At 46.8% G+C, this 20,462-nt stretch overlaps 1 protein-coding gene across 1 annotated transcript in view; it reads right to left on the reverse strand.

Moving 5' to 3' along the window:
* Positions 1 to 9,233: 9,233 nt before the first annotated feature.
* Positions 9,234 to 20,462, reverse strand: part of LOC137619286 (germ cell nuclear acidic protein-like) — a 128,098-nt gene continuing 116,869 nt past the window's right edge. Inside the window, exons 3-4 of the transcript XR_011039889.1 lie at positions 18,139 to 18,523; positions 9,234 to 10,157 (exon numbers count right to left, since the gene is read on the reverse strand). The gene's annotated coding sequence lies outside the window, so the exon portion shown is untranslated. The remainder of the gene's footprint in view (positions 10,158 to 18,138; positions 18,524 to 20,462) is intronic.

Here is a 20,462-nt window from a genome sequence, read left to right on the forward strand (position 1 = left end):
GACTGGAGAGCAATAGGTCGGGAGCCTTTTGGTCAGTGAGGTCGCAAAGAGGTCTATGGTGGGCTGACCCCAAGTCATCCAAAGACTCTTGCACACGTCCTTGTGGAGGGTCCATTCTGTAGGGATCACCTGACCTCTCCGACTGAGACAGTCCGCCAAGACATTCAATTTCCCCTGGACGAACCTCGTCAACAGTGAGATGCCTCGATCTTTTGACCAGATGAGGAGGTCCCTTGCGATGACGAACAGAGTGTGGGAGTGAGTGCCTCCTTGCTTGGAGATGTACGCCAAGGCTGTGGTGTTGTCCGCATTCACTTCTACCACCTTGTTTCGAAGAAGACTCTCGAAACTCATCAAGGCCAAGTGAACAGCCAACAGCTCCTTGCAGTTGATGTGAAGGCTCCTCTGATCTGTCGTCCAAAGATCCGAACATTCCAGACCGTCCAGAGTCGCTCCCCAACCCAAATCCGACGCGTCTGAAAATAACACGTGGTTTGGGTTCTTGACCGCCAGGGACAGACCCTCTCGAAGACCTATATTGCTGTCCCACCAGTTCAGACACGTCTTTACTGGTTCGGAGATCGGGATCGAGACCGCCTCCAAAGTCTTGTTCTTGTTCCAATGGGAGTCTAGATGGAACTGGAGAGGGCAAAGGTAAAGTCTCCCTAGAGAGATAAATTGTTCCAGGGATGACAGCGTCCCTAGGAGGCTCATCCAACTTCTCACAGAGCAATGGTCTTTCCTCAGCATGAGGCGGACTTTGAGCAAGGCTTGCTCTATCCTGGTGGCAGACGGAAAAGCCCGAAAAGCTAGACTGTGAATCTCCATCCCCAAATAGAGAATCGTTTGGGAGCGAGTCAGCTGAGACTTCTCTATGTTCACCAACAGTCCCAACTCCTTTGCAAGATCCAACGTCCATTGAAGGTCCTGCAGACAGCGATGACGGGACGACGCTCTGAGCAGCCAGTTGTCCAGGTACAGGGAGGCTCGAATCCCCGATAAATGTAGAAATTTTGCCACATTTCTCATGAGCCTCGTAAAAACAAGAGGAGCAGGGCTGAGGCCAAAGCACAGTGCTCGGAATTGGTACACCACATTCCTGTATACAAACCTCAGATACGGTTGAGAATCCAGGTGTATAGGAATGTGGAAGTACGCATCCTGCAGGTCGAGAGAGACCATCCAGTCTCCCTCTCTGACCGATGCTAGAACGGATTTGGTGTTCTCCATCGTAAATTTTGTTTTGACAACAAAAACGTTGAGCGCACTGACATCCAGCACCGGCCTCCAACCTCCTGTATGCTTTGGTACTAGGAAGAGACGGTTGTAAAATCCCAGTGATTGAAGGTCCGAGACTTTCACCACCGCTCCCTTCTCTAGCAACTGAGACACCTGCAGCTGTAGTGCCTGTCTCCTTGACTCCTCTCGATACCTGGGAGAGAGGTCTATAGGGACTTTTACCAGAGGAGGTCTCCGTACTAAAGGTATTTTGTACCCCTCCTTTAGCAACAAAACACACTCCCGGTCTGCACCCCTCTCCTCCCAGGCCTGCCAGAAGTTGTTCAGTCTGGCCCCTACCGCTGTCTGAGGACGTGGGCAGTCAGACTCTGCCACGGGAGGACTTAGATCCTCTCCTCTTGCCTCTCTTACTATCGGCACGAGCGCCTCCCTTACTGGGGGCTCTGCCACGAAAGGGCGGGATAAACCTCGTTGCTGGAGTATCGAGCTTAGGTCTAACGACATAAGATGATGAAGGAGCAGCCTTACGCGCCGACGTAGCCATCAAGTCGTGGGTATCCTTCTACACCAGAGAAGCTGCGATATCCTTAATCAACTGCTGAGGGAACAAGGCAGATGACAACGGAGCAAAGAGAAGCTCTGACCTTTGACAGGGAGTTACTCCTGCCGAAAGGAACGAACAAAGAGTCTCCCTCTTCTTAAGGACTCCTGCTGTAAAGGTAGCAGCGAGCTCATTAGAGCCATCACGGATAGCTTTGTCCATGCAGGACATAATTAGCACGGATACATCACGGTCGGCCGAAGAGATCTTCCTGCTCAAGGCTCCCAGCGACCAATCCAAGAAGTTAAAAACTTTGAAGGCCCTATAAACCCCTTTGAGGAGATGATCAAGGTCCGAAGAGGACCAGCACACTTTTGAGCGTCTCATGGCCAGGCGACGGGGAGAGTCTACGAGGCTTGAGAAGTCTCCCTGGGCAGAGGCAGGAACTCCCAAGCCGAGAGCTTCTCCCGTGTCATACCAGACGCTCGCTCAAGAAGCCAGTTTAAAAGGGGGGAAAGCAAAGGCTGTCTTCCCCAAACTCCTCCTGGTGATCAACCAGTCGCCTAGTAAACGCAAAGCTCTCTTAGAAGAGCGAGAGAGCACTAGCTTAGTAAACGACGGCGTCGAAGTAGCTAGGCCTAGCGTAAACTCTGATGGAGGCGAACGAGGAGCAGCAGTCACAAAATGGTCAGGAAACTGTTCCTTAAAAATCAGCATGATCTTTTTAAAATCAAGAGAGGGCTGAGCAACTTTAGGCTCCTCTCCATCTGAAAAAGTCCCCAAAGGCATACCAGTTAGAAGGGGATCAGCGACTTCCTCATCCGACGGAACTTCGTCCGACAACTGCCGAGTCTCATGAAACGGAGAGACATGCCGAGGAGGCAACGCTTGACAGGCAATGTCAACAAGCAACAAAGCAGCAGCAGCAGAAGAGGAAACGACGTCACGTCGCTGCTGAAAGGACTGAAAGTCTTGTGACTGACAAACAACAACAGCTGAAGTTGATAGACGCTCGACATCACGTCGGACCTGCATTGACTGCAGAGTCTGAGCAGGCAAAACAACTTCAGACTGCGGTGACCGACGCTCAACGTCACGTCGAGGCAACGGAGCCGGTCGGCGAACGTCAGTGCGGGGCTGCGGCGGCAGCAGCTGAACGTCAGTCTGAGACCGTAGCAAATGGGGGTCCATGTCACGTGACTGACGTGAATGACTAGGCACACGACTAGCATCGCGTTTCAAAGCACTAGAAACGTTAGCACTAACGTCAAACGGACGAGAAAACACTCGTTTAGGCGGCTGAAGGCCAGAGTCACGTTCAGCGCACTGGCGACCCACAAGCAAAGGATCATCGTGAACCTGATCAAAGTCATACTCTTCCATAAGGGAGGCAAGCTTAGACTGCATGTCCTGCAGGACAACCCACTTCGGATCAACGGGAGCCGGAACGGGCCGTGACGTCGGTAACGTCTGCGTTGGCAAAAGATTGCCTCTACCGAGACCCTCGGACCCCGTGTTACGCTTTCGCTTAACAGGCGAACAGTCATCCGACGACTGCAAATGGTCAGAGCTGCCCCAATGGCTACAGCCAAGACGCTGGACCTGTCCTGAAGGGACTGACTTTCGCTTCAAGGGTCTAGATACCTTGCGCCAAGGCTTCTTGTGCGATAAGTCTTCGGAGGACGAGGAGAACTTAGTCTCACCCGTCTTATGGTAAGGACGATCTTGACGAGAAACGTCCGATACCAAAGAGGGAACGTCTGTACGTTGGTTTACGCCTCTCGCCCCCTTAAGTCCTACGACTTTACTTCTCCCTGTTGCAGGGGAGCCTGAAAGAGGTCTCGGACTAGGGGAGCGACAAGCACGAACAGACGAACCCTCGGTCGCAACACTAAACACATTTTGCGCACTTATCATTTTATCACTTAGATTTTCTGTTTTATCACTCTGACACTTCAACAACTTAACATCTGACATAAGTTGGTTTCTGTCCGATGCTAAGAACTCGACTTTTTCGCCTAAAGCTTGAATCGCTAAAAACATATCCCGCATGGACGGATCATGAGTGCTAGTAGGGGGTTCAGGAACAACTACTACAGGGGAAGGATTAGATTCAGGGGCATGGGAGGAGGAAAATTCCAAAGATCTAGAGGAGCTTCTCCTCACCCTATCTCTCTCAAGCTTACGAGTATATTTTTCATACTCAAGCCATTTGAATTCCGACAAGACCACGCACTCCTCACACCGATCTCCTAATTGGCAGGATTTACCCCGACAATTAGAACAAAAAGTATGAGGGTCGATAGAGGCCTTGGGAAGACGTTTGTTACAATCCCTCACACACTTGCGATATACAGGAGAAGGGTCAGCCATTTTGAACAATCAGAGAAAATCCAAGTCAAAACCAAATTCATCAACAATAAACACCAGCCAAAAAAAGGGTTTCAAGAGTTTAATTGAAGAAACACACCAACACAGCGAAAGCCAATAAACAACCAAAGTAAAGTACTTCACCAATTTGGTCGAAAACTCGAGGTCATAAAGCGAGCGGAACCAACTTGTCGACAAGACCAACAGAGAAGAACTGGAGAAATTGACAAGAATATGCGGTATCTGGCCGATAGTCGGCGCTGGTGGGCACACCCACAACCTTCACGGCGATCGCTCGCGAGTTTTTGGAATCTGTCGAGGCGTCGGAGACGTCAGCTATTATATATTCACCGGCTAAGTTTAATATTTAAAACTGCTAATTATGTTCATATATTTTTATTAGTACTTTCAGGAATAACTAATGTCAATAAAGTAAGTGCAGTTTACTTTGTATTCATGTTGAATCCTCTCCTTTACAAAAACTACATCTGTACAAATCACACACAAACACACACACACACACTTATATATATATATATATATATATATATATATATATATATATATATATATATATATATATATATATATATATATATATATAGATATAGATATAGATATATAGATATAGGTATATATATATATATATATATATATATAGATATATATATATATATATATATATATATATAGATATATAGATATAGATATATATAGATATAGATATATAGATATATAGATATAGATATAGATATATATATATAGATATATAGATATAGATATAGATATATATATATAGATATATATATATATATATATATATATATATATATATATATATATATATATATCAAATTATTATATGGATAACCGTCAAATATGCCTAAATCACCATAGTTGAAGGATTTGAAGGGGGTTAAGTTTGTGTGGCGCATCTGAATTATAAGTGAAAAAAATGGTGCATGGGAAACAAACGGTTGGCCACCCCTGGCGTAAGGCATCACTTGACCCTACCATGCGCCCTGACAGGATTGATGCTATTCCTTACAACAGCATTGGTCTGGTGAATGTTAACCAATGGTCAATGGCTGGATATCATGGCTACTGTGCAGTTGGAGAGTGCTAGCGAGTACTGTAGTCACCTGTCAACCAGCCGCTGCTAGGGGCTGTCGATCGCCTGCCGATCGCTTTAGTGGATTGGTGTGATGGTGAACAGTATGTAGCGAGAAGTGTTGTTTGCCTTCTAATCTAGGGAACAACAGGCAGAGGGTGACTAGAGAGTCTGAGTGATGAAATGCTGGTGAACGGTAAACTGCCGATGATCAGTCAATCGGCAACCTGTGAGCCAAAGATGGTAACTGACAGGCAGATGAAGGCTATGTGGTCAATCAGCCCAGGAAGATTGGCGATTAATGAGTTGTTGATCGGCTTCGAGAGCCCTGAGAAACAGCAAAATGGTTTAATGATTGGCAGTTGGTGATTGGCGAGCCATTAACGATCAGCGTTCGATCGAGGACTAGCGATCGACGAGCTAGAGATCAGCAAGCTGATGATTGGTTGACCAGAGATCAGCAAGCTGACAATGGGCTGGTCAGAGATCAGTGAGCTGAGTCATCTATATGGGAGTCTTCCTTAGGAAGACATCATCGTTTGACTGGTCTCGACCTACTGTTGCACTAGATCACTGATAAGTTACCACAAAAATGAGAAAGAATTTATAAATATATGACAATCAGACTGACATAAGGGTTTCTTTGGTGAAAACACTCCCAGGTGAGGACTGGAATTTTATAAAGAAGGAATTGAAGAAAGGCACGCACTCCACCTTCACACCCTTCAATGCAGAGAATAACTGATGGCATCACAAAAGACCGAGCGTCCTGTAAGAGCTTGGCCTAGATCAACTGTTGTGCTGCAACAATGGGACCCATAGAAAAGGTATCCACCAATCTATGGGTACCATCCTTTAGGTAGTGGCCTGTGAAGGTAGTCTGTCCTTTCAGGACTCCTGCACTTAGGACCTGTACCACTGAATGGTTCTTGCGCAACACTGGGGTTGCAGCAAGACCATGAATGTTATGTGCTCTAGGGGAGGGGGGAACCTGGCAGAACTTCCCTTGAGGATTTATAGGTTTTGAGGATAAGAGATAGTGTTCTCAGCAATCTTCTCTGTAGATCTTGTGTTCACAAACAGATTAGCGATCTTTGATCGATGAAGAGCCAGTCTTTTAAGGCATTTCCTGACCACTCTTACAGGACAGAATAACAGATTATTCGGATCATCGGTTATCATCCAAAAAGACGAGAAGGTAAAAGCCAAATCTGGTGTCGTTTATGGCCCGATTTTGAGTTTTAGCCACAAATTCTGGAACAAAGAAAAAAAAAAAGAGAGGTTTTTCCAACCCTTGGAATGTGATATATGGTAGTATAACACATGCAGTTTGCTCACTCGCTTGGCTGGTGGAAATTCTTCAACTTGATAGTAAATGCCTTAACAATTAGTGGACTGGATAAAAGAATTGGATTTGATCCCATCAAGATGTTAAGTCAACCACTCAAAATTGAGAGAATGTTTAGGATCGAGTGTGCATACATAGGTGCGTAAAGTAAGCGTAAACAAAGGAGGAGAAGTTGTGTTTACGATCGAGACAACTACGATGATTCGAGAGGGTAGAGGTGTTGCTCCCTTTATCATCATTTGAAAGTCTAATCTCTCCCTTGTAAAAGTTATGAAATTGTCTAAGTTATACGGTACGTGTTTTCATAACACTTAATATCTTAAAATAACAACAAAATATCAAGTCTTGTTATGATGATGTTACATGAATTGATAATTGCTCAATGCTAATTTTGCATGTGATGGGAAATTGTGCCACCAACCGTAAGTTCAGATTCTTGAGTTGCTAGGCTAACTGTGCAGTGTAACCAGTAGGTTAGGTAGGAGTACAGTACAGTATACCTTAGGCTACGAATTGCATGTTGTTTGACATAGGATCGTTGTTCTAAAGGAAGTTTCTGCATTACAAAGCACCAGTTATGGATAGAGTAAGCTAGTCGCCCAGGTACCTTAGCAGCCTGATATCCATGGCAGGGGCCCAAGCAGAGACCAGGCAAAGACTCTGGTTAAGTACCTGGGGTACTGTGGACAAGCCAAAGCAAAGCACCTTTAAGTAGAATATACTTTCTGCATCTGGGATGGACAGAGACCTGAAAGTAAGCATCTTTCAGGTCTATGGTCAACATGAAGTCGTTCTTTCTGAAGGCCTCAAGAACGGTACCGGGGGTCTCCATCTTGAACCTTGTTTGGAGCACAAACTGGTTCAAGTGAGAGAAGTCTACAACAAGTCTTCAGCCTCCAGAAAACTTCTCTACCACGAAGAAGTTGGTGAAGAGGACCTGGGATCTGTATGAGAGACTTCCACCTCTATGGTGGGACCGTCAAAGTTTAAGCTAATGGGGGAGGACAGCCCCTGCAGGGGACGTGATATTCTGAATGGAGAACTGCAACCTGTTCCATAGCTCTGCAGGCATCGCCCTACTGGGGTAAGTCCAGAGATCTATCCTCCCCAGCGGGAGCAACGACGGCATCTACCTTTCTGCCCGGAGAAGTGACCCCTTCAGCCAAAGTTGGGGTTCTGATCCTGCTTTTTCGGTGGATGACTGTCTGCAGGCGGCAGGAGCCAGCGCTGCTGACCCTGTTTAATTGGAGACTGTTTTGGAGGCTGTTAAGGGCCAGGAATCCTAGGAGCGGCTCTTCTCATGAACAAGGATTGGTCGGCTTTTGCCACAGCAACCTCTGTGGAAGGAAAATGTAGGCAAGTCCACGTTAGAGTTTTGCAGGTATAGCGCATCATTTTGGGACAACTACTTGGAGCACCTTGCCAAGACAGTGTCTCTATGATCAAAGACAATTTCTCCACAATGAAGAGTGTCAATGACCTTAGATGTCAGGAGCCAGAAAACTCCAAATCAATCAATCTCCACAAGGAGACACATTGATGGACCAGGAATTCCAAGGCCTTAGCCCACAAACATTGACATAACCTCAAACTGCTTAATCATGTTAGGATTCTTCATATTTTCTGTAGTAGTAAAGCATGACATTGCCCCTGACCAGTGGTCTAGCCAGGATTAGGTCTGAATAGCTGACATGGCAGCTACCTGCATCTTTTGCATCTCAGATGCTAAGAAGGTGCAGTAACTGCTCTTAACCTGGGCACGAGGAGGGTCTCCTTGACCGTCTAGACGACGTATAAGACTCATAACTTTAAGGAAATCTTACGTCTCGGATGTGAGGGTTGGAATCTTGAAGGGGCTACACCAGCAGAACTGGTTCTTGATCCATCAGGGGTCATCAATAATAGTCAACGATGTGTCATTATATGTGGGCTTCTGCTTAGGAATTATGTGGTGAGGTTCCTGCTTCAGAAAGATATTGGAGGCTTTCACCTTTCCTTAGAAGTGAATGCGTTCACGCCTGTGGCTCGGACGGTGAGAAGAGGTTGCTGTAAGCGAATGAGCAGAGCCACATTTATTTACTCTTGTGATAAGCGTCTTGATCCACATTGGGATGAGGTTGGACAGCAGGGGACTCTTAGTCTGAACTTGAAATCTGTGATGAAAAAAGATTTATCAGGAGAGGTCTACTTGGAATGTCTTTTTCTGGAAGCAAAATAATATTGAGGAGAATGGGGTCTCTTTTTCCAATTATTATCATTATTACTTGCTAAGCTATAACCCTAGTTAGAAAAGCAGGACGCTAAAAGATCGAGAACTACAACAGGGAAAATACCCCAATGAGGAAAGGAAATAAGAAAATAAATAAACTATATACGAGAAGTAATGAATAACAATATAAAATATCATAAGACCAGTAACAACTTTAAAATAGATCTGTCATATATAAACAATAAAGAGAGAATAGTGTGCCTGAGTGCACCCTCAAACAAGAAAACTCTAACCCAAGACAGTGGAAGACCATGATACAGAGGCTATGGCATTACCCAAGAATAGAGAACAATGGTTAGATTCTGGAGTGTCCTTTTCTTAGAAGAGGTGAAGATATAGGGTTTTGCCACCTCTTTCCTTTCATGTCTCTGAAAAGAAATATCTGAAATTGCTATTCTCTTAGTAGCTTGTGGGATAATACTGTAGGGAAGTTGGGATTAATATTTGTCTGTGCAGACCTTGGTAAAATAATAGGTTTATTTGATTATTTCGTCTAAAAGACAGGATAGGTTCTGAAAGAGTTTTGAACTCATGGGCTAGAAGCAATTTGGGTATCTACCAAAGAAGAAGACGGGGAAGGGGACCCATCCTTCTTAGCTCTCTTCTTGCAACGTGCATGGAACTTCTCCCACTGGGAGGGTGGTCACTGCCATCAAATTTCACAAGGCTTACCACGGCAGTTCAAGCATGAGGGGTGCGGATCAACCTGCACCCACCTTATGTTCCTCAAGGGCGACCTTCACGACCAGGGAAAGTCAGCATAGTACTGTACCTCAAAAGCCTTTCATCTCACAAAGCACACTGAAAGAAAAAGCCCTGGACAGAGAAAGAGTCCAGCATGGGGTCATGATCGTAGTGTGGGAGATCAGTTATAAGGAGAGTGACTCGGCATCTCAGAGGTATAAGTGCACTACCCAACCATGGCGTTGCCTGGTAACCATACATGGTTGCCAGTTATACATTTTTCTTTCTGGTTGTAGCAAAACAACTTAGGAGTAAACCCATATAAATGACACGGAAGTCTGTATCCGCACAGGAACAAACTCATGTTATGCTGATGTTGGAAGAAGATGTTAGAATCATGGATAAAAGTGGCTACCCCACTGAAGAAGGAAAAGCTGGGCTTTGTCACCAACACACAATGACTGGGCTGATTTATAAAGGGCTTGAATCCAATGATGTGGAAGCAAGGTGTACGCTGGCAATATGACCACAGCAGTCTCCTTGCATTGCCTTGGTTGGGATGTACGACTTCTTCAATGATGATTTCAAGGTCTTCCTGAAAGAAAATTTATCTTTAAGAATACAATCAAAAATAAAAGTTAAACCATAAAATAAGATATATTTTGGTGAACATATCTTTTACAATCCTATGAAGAAATATGCTTGAATTATTAAGAAATAAAAATTATAAAATTATGAAGCATATTGAGCAATGCTTGACTTGGCTAAAGATAATGTTGTACAGAACACTATTAAAACTAACCCAAGGCTGGAAAAAAATAGGTATACTTGACCACCAAAGAAAATGGTCATAGACAGAACCTGGTTAGTCAGTACAGTACATATGAATAGGACAAATTCGGAGATATTTTGTATTTCTCCTAACGATAAAAACCTTAGCTATTTATTTAGGGGTATTACTTTCGGCGTAGCTGAAATGACGAGCAATTAAAATTTAGCAAGGGTTAACTACCCATACTACTCACTTTGCTTGGAAGTAGGACTTCAAGGGGAATAGGGCTGGCAGAAAAGTTTGCATAAATAGCTAAGTTTTGTATCCTTAGGAAAAAGACAAATTATCTATGAATTTGACATTTGTCCGCAACTGGAATACAAAATTATGCTGTTTATTTAGGAGTGACTCACCCATTAGGAAGGGTAGATGTCCCTGCTAATCTGGCTTTTGGCTTTTACCCAAGGGCTCCTTATCTGAGTATGTTAGTACTCAAAATAAGGGGCCCCTGTGCCTCGCTGAAACCTTGTTATGCAAGGTCCGCGGGATACGCGAGCTTTGTGTTGAGATATTTAGAAGTGTGACCATCCAGGTAAAGTTATTCCGAGTCTTTAGTAGGAAAAAAATGTTGTAACCAAGACTTTCCCAATACCACCTCACCAGGGTATGGGGGCACAACAGTATTAGCTTAATACTAGGTACACAAGGGAGCATGGTCTACCTACCGGGGTTTGAGGTCAACTTGTGCAGAGAACCCAGGATGCTGCTTTCCCCAAGAGCTAAGAATAAAGAAAAGAATAAGAGCCAGTCAAACCTTTTCATTCACGCAGACTAAAACCGAGTAACAGTGCCTTCAACCTTCTGCACACCCCAGCCTAAAGAACCTGCGACACTAAGAAGTTCCTCTTGAATGCCAGGGACGTAGCTACGCCCCTGACATCATGAGCTCTGGGGCGACGTGAAGGAGGAGGGTCTGGATTCAGTGCTTGATCTATGACCTTGCGAATCCATGCTGAGATTGTGTTCTTGGTGACCCTCCTCTTGGTCCTTCCTGTGCTGACAAATAGTGCACCACACGAGGACGGGCTACGGCTGTTCTCTTACGGTACAGCATCAAACTCCTCTGGGCAGAGTAAGAGATGATCAGGGTCATCTGTTACAGAACAAAGACTCGAAATTTAGGAGGAGTCAAATTGAGGATCCACTACTCCTGGTTTCTGAGTCTTAGCAATAAACTCAGGGACGAAGCTGAACGTTACCTCTCCCCATCCCCTTGAATAAGCGATGTCGTATGAGAGACCATGAAGTTCACCGACTCGCTTGGCCAAAGCCAAAGCTAGCAGGAACACTGTCTACCAATTTAGGTGGAGATCTGCTATCTTGCATAATGGTTCATAGGGAGGTCTCTTAAGAGACCTGAGAACTCAAACCACGTTCCACGAAGGAGGTCTCACTTCAGACTGAGGGCAGGTAAGTTAATAACTCCGTATGAATAAGGAGAGTTCTACCGATGAAGAAATGTCCATTCCATTCAGTGTAAAGGCGAGGCTTAAGGCTGAGCAATAGCTTTTTACTGCCAAGACTGACAGGCGCATTTATTTTCGCAAATACACGACAAACTCTGCTATTGCTGGAATATTGGCATCGAAAGGAGAGATACCCTTCTACGACACCAACCACAGAAGACCTTCCATTTTGCCTGGTAGACTGCTGCTGATGACTTTTGCAGGTGTCCAGACATCCTGATTACAACTTGTTGCGAAAATCCTCTCTGAGAGAGGAGATGCTGGATAGTCTCCAGGCGTGAAGTCGTAGCGAAGCTACGGCTTTGTGGAATATGTTGGCATGTGGTTGTTTGAGTAGATCGTGTCGTGGAGGGAGTTCTCTTGGGGGCTCCGTCAGGAGTTACAGTAGGTCCGGAAACCATTCCACGTGATGCCATGGCGGAACTATGAGGGTCATTGACATCACCACCACTGAATGGCCCGACAGGAACTGTTGAAGGGCCAGAAAGAAGGCCTTCATCTCTAAGAGATTTATGTGGAGGTACTCTTCTGACTCTGACCAGAGGCCTGAGGTTGAGCGGTGCAGCACTTGAGCCCCAACCATTTTTTTGAAGCGTCCGAGAACAGCATCAAATACAGGGAAAGGTCAAGAATATCCACTTCGTTTCGTAGGTTCTCGTTTGCCACCCACCACTCGAGGTCCGTCTGTTCTTCTGATCCCCTGGGGATCCCAATGTCAAGGGAATCGAGAGCCTGATTCCACCGGGACTTGAGTTTCCACTGGAGAGATCTCATCCCCAGGCAACCGTTGGGAACTAGACGGGCCAGTGATGAAAGGTGAGCGAGGAGACGAAACCAAGTATGGGCTTGAAGTTCTTCTCGTCTGAGAAAGGGTCTTGTGACCTTCCTCAGCCTTGCTATTCTGTTGTCTGATGGGAAGGCTTTGAGGAGATTGGTGTCTATCATCATGCCTAGGTATACCAGTCTCTGTGTAGGATGCAGGGATGACTTCTTGAGATTTACCATGATCCCAAGATCTTGGCAAAGTCTCAGAAGTTTGTCTCGATATTGAAGAAGGGTTGACAACGAGTCTGCTAGGATTAGCCAGTTGTCCAGATAGCGAAGGAGACAGATGCCAATCCTGTGTGCCCAAGATGACACTCGGGCAAACACTTTGGTGAAAACTCGAGGTGCTGTGGAAAGACCGAAGCACAGTACCTTGAACTGGTATTTCCTGTTGTATAGGCTGAATCTTAAGTACTTCCTTGAAGACGGATGGATTGGGATATGGAAGTACGCGTCCTTTAGGTCCAGTGTACACATGAAGTCCTGTGGTCTTACTACTAGTATGACTGTGTCTGCTGTCTCCATGCTGAACGGAGTTTGTTTGACAAACTTGTTCAGAGCTGAGAGGTCGATGACTGGTCTCCAACCTCCAGACACCCTTTTCACAAGAAAGAGTCGACTAAAGAAGCCTGAGGACCCATTGAGGACCTCCTGGAGAGCACCCTTCTTCAACAGGGTCTGGACTTCTGCCTGAAGGGCCAGCCCCTTTGCTGATCCCACGGCAAAGGAGTCTATAGACACTGGATTCCTGGTCAGGGGAGGGAGAGATGTTATGAATGGGACGCGATACCCTAGACGAATCACAGAGATTGTCCAGGGTTCGGCCCCAAGCTGCTTTCACCTGTCTGAGCAAATTTGTAGGCATTCCCCTACTGGTGGAAAAGCAGGGAGATTGCCTATCCTAGCGTTTGCGGCCTCGGCCGCTCCATCTAGGATATTTTCTTCCCCCGGAGGACTTAGTGCCTAGGGCTTCTTAGACACAGTTCTCTTCACCGCTGTCTTGTTCATCATGGTCTTGGCTGGACGAGACTGCCGAGGAGCTGGTGGTTTATAGGGCTTGAAAGTCAAAGCCCTATGGAGGAGGGAGTCCTGATGGGACTTCCTCCATCTCTCAGAAGTATGTTTCATGTCCTTAGGCTTAAATAGATGGGCTCCCTCTAGAGAGGAATATCTGAGCCTAGCAATCTGGGCATTTGGAAGTTGTTGATGGAACCTCTTAGACGCCGTGTCCTGACGTTTCAGTATGGTATTCGCCCACAAGTTCAAAACTTGGTGGGTGAGAAACTCAATCGTGCGAGTGCCTGAGAGCAGGAAAGTCTCCATTGATTTCCTGGTATGTTCCTGGGAGAAATCCTGTTTGTACCAGAATTCTCAAGGTCCCTAATCTGACATCAAGCCACGAAGTAGCCTCCATGGCGTACTTCGTGACCTTATGGTTAAGGATCTCGGATGCCGAGAAAGAGACTGTCGATTGGAGTCTCTCTCTAGAGAGACTCCCTGGGTGAGCTCTTCCAAGGAGTGATGGAGAGGAAGAGCTGGACAAGGCTCCTACAGAATCTCAAAATACCTTCTCTGTTGGATACGAGGAGATGGGAGAAGCTTCTTGGTAGAGCCGGAACATTGGGAGGAGGCATATTCGGAGAGCTGTAGGGCGATCTAGCCCTGGCACCCTTCAGCCCTTGAGACCAGGGCAAAGCTTCACTGGTCTTTGAGGGTTTCTAGGTGCCAAAGACACGGTCTAAGACCGTGTCCATAGCCTCCCCTGGGAGTATCTCTGGGTCGGTAAAACCACTGAGAACCCTTATGAGAGTCACAACCTGCCAGAATGCATGTTCTGACTCTTTTTACTCTCCTTCCAACGTTGGACTTGCAGCGAAGTCTCCTGCCTCCATCCCTGAGAGCTCTTCTTGGCATCCCCGAGAGCTCTTCTCGTGGTGGGTCGCAGACATCCCTCGAGTGACCAGCTGTCTCTGTAGACTTAGAAGTCCTAGAAGAGGACTTTGAAAGAGTCTTAGAGTCCTAAGACTCCTTCTGAGGAAGGAGGTAGGACTCCAGCATCGAAGGCCGAGATGTCGTGTCCCTTCTGATTTCCGTTGGTGGTGGGGAACTCACCGTGTGAGGGGAGGCTTCTTCCGAAGGTGGAAGGGAGGCGGTCTTTCCTCACGCGACTCCCTTGGCAGAGGTGAGGTGGGAGAGTATCCGGAGGAAGATGCAGGAGGAGTTGGCCTTGATGGTCTAACAGGAGTCAGCTTTACCCCAGAGGAAGTGACCGTGTCTGAGACTTCTCTTTTCCTCTTCAGGGGAGAAGAAGTAGTCATGGTTCCTTGCAGAGGGTCTGCTGGAGCTGTAGGATGCTCTGAAGAGCGGCCAGACACAGGAGGATTGAATGCCTGTACCACTGCCCTGACCATAGCACTGAACCATGGCTGCTGACTGACTGACACACTGTCAGACAGATCCCCTGAAAGGAAAGGGACCGAAGGTTCCCTACGAGGAGTCTCTGCTGTAGGTGGATCCTCCTTAGAGGAAGGCAGTTTCGGAATCCTGAACCCTTCTGTAGAGGCCTGTTCCCCTTTCCCTGGTGGACGCACTGAAAGGCGTTTGCAGGGTGGGGAACGAGGCGATGCTGAACTGTCAATGTGATGTTCCTTTTGCTGGTCAGTGTGCGAGTGCGTAGGTGAGCGCTGGCGCGTTGGCGAGCGCTGGTGCATTGGCGAGCACAAGTGTGCAGGAGAGTGCTGGCACGCAGTAAAGCACTGTGCAGCTTCTTTAGAATACGCAGGAGAGCGGCGCGCACTAAGACAATGTGCAGGGTGCTGTGCAGTCCCCTTGGATTGCGCAGGAGAGCAGCTGGAAGCTTCGGTACTGGAGAGCACTGGCCTACGCTCTCCCGCATAGAGTGCTGGCACACGGTAGAGGGCTAGCAAGCGCGAGAGAGTGCTGCCGCGCAGGAGAGCGCTGGCATGAGCGCAGGAGAGTTCTGACATGCAGGAAGGCACTGGCACGCAGGAGATCGTTGGCGCGCAGGAGAGCTCTGGCATGCGGTTCAGTGCTGGCACACAGGAAATGGTTGGCACGCAAGAGAGCTCTGGCATGCGGGAAAGTGCTGGCACACAGGAGATGGTTGGCACGCAAGAGAGCTCTGGCATGCGGGAAAGTGCTGGCACACAGGAGATGGTTGGCACGCAAGAGAGCTCTGGTATGCAGGAAAGCGCTGGTACGCAGGAGATCGTTGGCGTGCAGGAGAGTTCTGGCATGCAGGAAAGCACTGGCACGCTGGAGATCGTTGGCGTGCAGGAGAGCTTTGGCGCTCATTAGAGCGCTGTAGCTGTCGTATAAGACAGCAGCGGCGAGCCTGAGACTGAAGTTGCGCGGGCGCGAGCTGAGGTTTAGGCGAGCTCTGTTGCGCCGGCGATCGTAGGTTGGCTGGTGAGCGCTGGCGAGCTGGCAAACATTGCTCTCTGTAACGAGGTTGTGTTGGAAGGTGCTGAGGATGAGCAGGTGAAGGCCCGCACCGAAGCGTTGTAGAGCGCTGACAAGCTGGAGAGCGTGCGTGCTGAGTAAAGTGTGAGATCAGGCTGGCGCTGACGAGATGTTGGTGAGCGCTGGTGCACTGCATTGCGCTGGCGAGCTAAAGAGCGTTGGCGCGCAGCTGCACACTTAGCTAGGGCCTAAGGAGACTGTACCGGAGACAGAAATGGTGATGGTAGGTCGGCAGGTCAGCTGGTAAGAAGCACAGGAACAGGGATGTGCCCTTTGGAAGGGTGAACATCCACCAATGGAGATTGTTAACAATCTACAGAAGAGTTCAGGACCAAATTCCGAGGACTAGCAGCAGCGTTATCGGGAGAAGGTCCAGGAACGAGCGAAGGTCGAGGGCCAGGAGACAACTGAAGCGGAGACTCCTCTGCGAGGGACGGCTGCGATGACGAGGCAGAAATGCTGAAGTGGCGTCTTTTCCCTGATGGTGAAGGACAACCTCTAGGGTGAAGCGGCGGGTGAGCTCTGCGACGGAGACACCCTCTAGGGGCCCTTGGATCAGAAAGCTGACCATGAGCAGCAGAAGTCCTCCGAAGAGGAGTCTCTATGAAAGAACTTCGCCGAGCAAGAGAAACACTCGCAGGAGAGACAGATATAGGAGTAAGTTTCCCTCTCGAAGGATGATCAGGAACGGGGGAAAGTAAGTCGGCAGCAACAGCTGGAGAGTTTAGAGGGGCAGGGGTGTGGGCAGAAACCACAGAAGACACCTCTGACACCACAATGTCGATGAGCGCAAGAGGATCTACCTTTGAAGTCAACAACAACAGCTGCACACTTGCACCCCGGAGGATGAGCTGTAGCAAGGAATCTTTGGAGGGCGGACCCGGGAGCCCCACTTCTCCCACCCAGGGGGAGAAGTGGGGCAGCTTCGCTAGGGGAAGCAATACCATCTTTTGAAGACCGGGGTTGGCTGCAATTGAAAGGGTCTACGTTACTACTCGACGGTCTCTCGGAAGAGGCCGAATGAGTAGGAGCTTCGGAGGAAGGTCGGGACACTGAAAAAGAAGCCTTGGGTTTTTCCCCCTTTGAAGGAACCTTCAAAAGAGAGATATCCCGCTTAGACTTCTTCCGTCGTCACCCTAACCTCTCCCACTGAGAGCCAGACCACTCCCGACACTCAATACACAGTATGTTACTGTCACACCGTTGACCTCTTCAGGCGGGACAAAAGGTGTGGCGATCGGTCTCCACTGACGACATATAAATTTCGCAGGGCCGGCTATTGAGTCCAGGGCAGGTGCTCATGGTCGCAGAAGTCAACATACACACACACAAACAAAGAAAAAGCACAAAAGAATTCATTAACGGCAAAGGATGAGGAACGGCAACAACCGTATACCATCCGAGCCAAAAGCAAAAGTGAGCTAAATCACCGGTGTGTGAGTGGGAGCGGTAGCAAGCTAGCCTCCCTACCCCCGCTAACTAGCGGTATGGGCAGTTAACCCTCGCTAAATTTTAATGGCTCTTCATTTCAGCTACGCCAAAACTAATACCCCTAAATAAATAGCGTAGGTTTGTATTCCAGTTATAGAACAAATCTGATTAGCAGTAGATAATAGAATACAGTTCAATACAGTACTGTAATGTATTATAAAATAGTGAGGTCTTATTTCTAAAACTCAGCAAGAAGTTGATAATGATTATAGGTACAGTATCATACAATAGTAATCATTTTAAAGGAATTATTAAGCCAGACTTTTTAATTGAAGGGCAGAGACTAGAGAATAAGAAAATCTAACGGTCAAGAGGGAAGATAGAAAATGGAAGTAACCTAACCCAAAGGCCACTGAGATCTATGATACGGCCTCTTACACATTGGGAACAGTAATCCAGAGGGAACTGTTCTTAATATCAACCCTACTTATATTTCCATAGTATGATATGGTACCCAAAACCCTGATTCCCAAACTCACCAATGAAACAAGAGGAGTCTTCAGTGGATGTCCCTTCAGCCAATACCTGTCTCATTCAGTCTTTGGACAAGAGAATTCAACGCAATGGATTCTATTGTTTCTGGATTTATCTGATCCTCTTCATTTCTTCTTTCTATAAATGGCAGAATAAGGAACCATCTGCATCTCCATTGAAGTGTCTGACTCTACTGACACCGAAGAAGACGAGGGGGTCTGGAGTCACGGCAATGATGGAACCCGATAAGCTGAGCTGCTATGAGGCTGGATGGCGATTGTCTTAGTCACCTTTGTGGTGAGACTCCTGACAATATGACGGCTGTTATCTCCTGCCACAGCAAAGATTAGGACAATCAGCTTGATACCAGAAGGCGATTACAACGTCTTCCTGAGGAATATAAAAAAGAAATTATTTTGTGAAAAAATGATATGAAATACTGCATATTGTGCTGTGCATGGAATTCATAATCACATAAGAAAAACAGCTTAATAAGGAATGAAAATGATAAAACTATGAGGAATAAGAGAGATGTTTGACTCTGCTCAAGGTAACACATTATTGTACTGTACTCTATAGTCTACCATCTGTCTACAAGCAATGCTCAATGGTAATACAGTATTCATTTTGATATGCAAAAGTTTGAAACATAAGATAAACAAAAATTATAAAGTCTTAGTTTAAATTACTAAGTGAATTATTTTTCAATATAAATCCCAATTGAATAAATGATAATGAATAAATGTACATAATTGTACAACTGTAATTTATTTCTATGAAATCAGTTAAACCATTTAGATTTGGTCTTGAATATTGGGTATATCTTGAACGATAGAAAATGGAAGAAAACTTTAGAGTAAAATTGGAAGAAAGAAAAAGTAACAAAATCAGAGTTTGTTAAGTTAAGTAAAATAGCCACAAGAATAAACAGACCATAAGTGCTGCGACGCCTAATTGCACTGAGCACGGTATGTCAAAACCAGCTTCTCCCAGAAGGAAACGTCCTTGAAATTGACCAAAACCTTAACTAACCTAACTCTGGGATTCTGTTCTTAGACTGACAAGGAGATATTCTATAATGTTAATTTGTTTACAATTTGAGGTCATTTCATGGCTGGCCTATGTGTAGGCCAAGACAGTTTCAATGCAGGTCATGACAGACGGTTTTACCGGTCAAAGAGAGAAAAAAAGCAAAGTGCGAAAGATCAGGTTTCTGAGAATCTTTTGTTTCGTGACGAGATTTTGTCAACTCGCAGTTTAATCTATTGGTAAATTTTTAGTTTCAGCCAAATTTGGAAAAATGCAATAAAAATATATTTGTTGCATCAGAAATAGTGTGGTTTCAATGAATTTAACGTTTATTTTGACTGCAAACCAACCGATTTAGAGATTTACTATGTATACCCTAGTTCATCCCACCAATTATGGGGGACACCCTTTGGGAACTGGGGTTTTGGGTGGGGGAAGGGGGGGGGAGGGTGTTGGGGCATTGAATGATATTTGCAATAAATGAATAATTAATGTTCCAGCACCCCTCCCCCATACCCCTAACTAGGCCTACCGGGGGGAGGGGGTAGGGCCCCCCAGCGACCCCCCCTTAAAGCCACAGTAATTTTCAGGGCACCACAGAACCTAACAAACCCACCTAACCTAACCTAGGGGCCCTGTACCCCTACCGGGGGGGCGACCCCCCCTTATGGCCACAGTAATTTTCAAGGCACCACAGAACCTAACAAACCCACCTAACCTAACCTAGGGGCCCTGTACCCCTACCGGGGGGGGGCTTCGCCCCCCCTGTGACCCCCCCTTAAGGCCACAGTAATTTTCAGGGCACCACAGAACCTAACAAACCCACCTAACCTAACCTAGGGGCCCTGTACCCCTACCGGGGGGGGGGGGGGCTTCGCCCCCCTGCAACCCCCCCTTATGGCCACAGTAATTTTCAAGGCACTACAGAACCTAACAAACCCACCTAACCTAACCTAGGGGCCCTATACCCCTACCGGGGGGGGGGCTTCGCCCCCCTGCGACCCCCCCTTAAGGCCACAGTAATTTTCAGGGCACCACAGAACCTAACAAACCCACCTAACCTAACCTAGGGGCCCTGTACCCCTACCGGGGGGGGGGCTTCGCCCCCCCTGCGACCCCCCCTTTAACCAGGGGTAAATTTGAATATATATATTTTGTTAAATCACTTCTTACCTTAAACGGAAGATGACGATGAAGATGTGGAAGGTTGTGGATGACCCTCTTCTGAATCATCAAGTACTGGAATACGTTCAGCCTCTGATTGGGGAGGATACAATTTACTGGCTGCAATAAAAAAATG

Source organism: Palaemon carinicauda, chromosome 25, assembly GCF_036898095.1.
Source record: "Palaemon carinicauda isolate YSFRI2023 chromosome 25, ASM3689809v2, whole genome shotgun sequence".
Classification (NCBI taxonomy): Eukaryota; Metazoa; Arthropoda; class Malacostraca; order Decapoda; family Palaemonidae; genus Palaemon; species Palaemon carinicauda.